The sequence below is a fragment of the Capsicum annuum genome, chromosome 8 (genome assembly GCF_002878395.1).
Source record: "Capsicum annuum cultivar UCD-10X-F1 chromosome 8, UCD10Xv1.1, whole genome shotgun sequence".
In the NCBI taxonomy this organism is placed as follows: Eukaryota; Viridiplantae; Streptophyta; class Magnoliopsida; order Solanales; family Solanaceae; genus Capsicum; species Capsicum annuum.
The window spans coordinates 168,735,121-168,735,792 of NC_061118.1; positions in this window are offsets into that span (position 1 = coordinate 168,735,121).

Below are 672 nucleotides of genomic sequence, written 5' to 3' on the forward strand. Positions count from 1 at the left end.
ATATATATATATATATATATATATATAGATATAGATATAGATATATAGATAGATATATAGATAGATAGATAGTACATTAATTATGTTCATATATGAAAAAAAGATTTATGGTGCAATAATTTTATGTATAATGTGAAAAATAACTTAATGGTGCACAAAAATAGTGCACTATATATTTTTTTCATATAGTGCGCATAATTGAAAAAAAATAAATGGTGCACAAAAAAATGTGCATCATATAGAAATAAATGAATGGTGCATAAAAATAGTACACCATATATTTTTATCGGAATGGATGGTACACCTTTTTTATGCACCATATATATATATGGTGCACAAAAAAAGTATACCATATATATTTTTTTCATATGGTATAAAAAAAAAGTGCACCAAACCTATTTTAAATATTTTTTACTTTGATGACATATTTTCATCACTTTTTTAAATTTGAGACATATTTTGGTCACCTACTCAAAAATTGACCTGTGAGACAAGTTAAGCAGTAAACCGACAGGAAAGGACTCATTTTATAAATTGACCTTACCCAACGTTTCTGCTAAATAACACATCATGTATATTTATACTTTGTCCGTTCACTTTAAGTCAATTTGTATAAACTTTCACTAATATTTTAAGATATATTTTCTTATCATATTAATATGGGAAAGATTA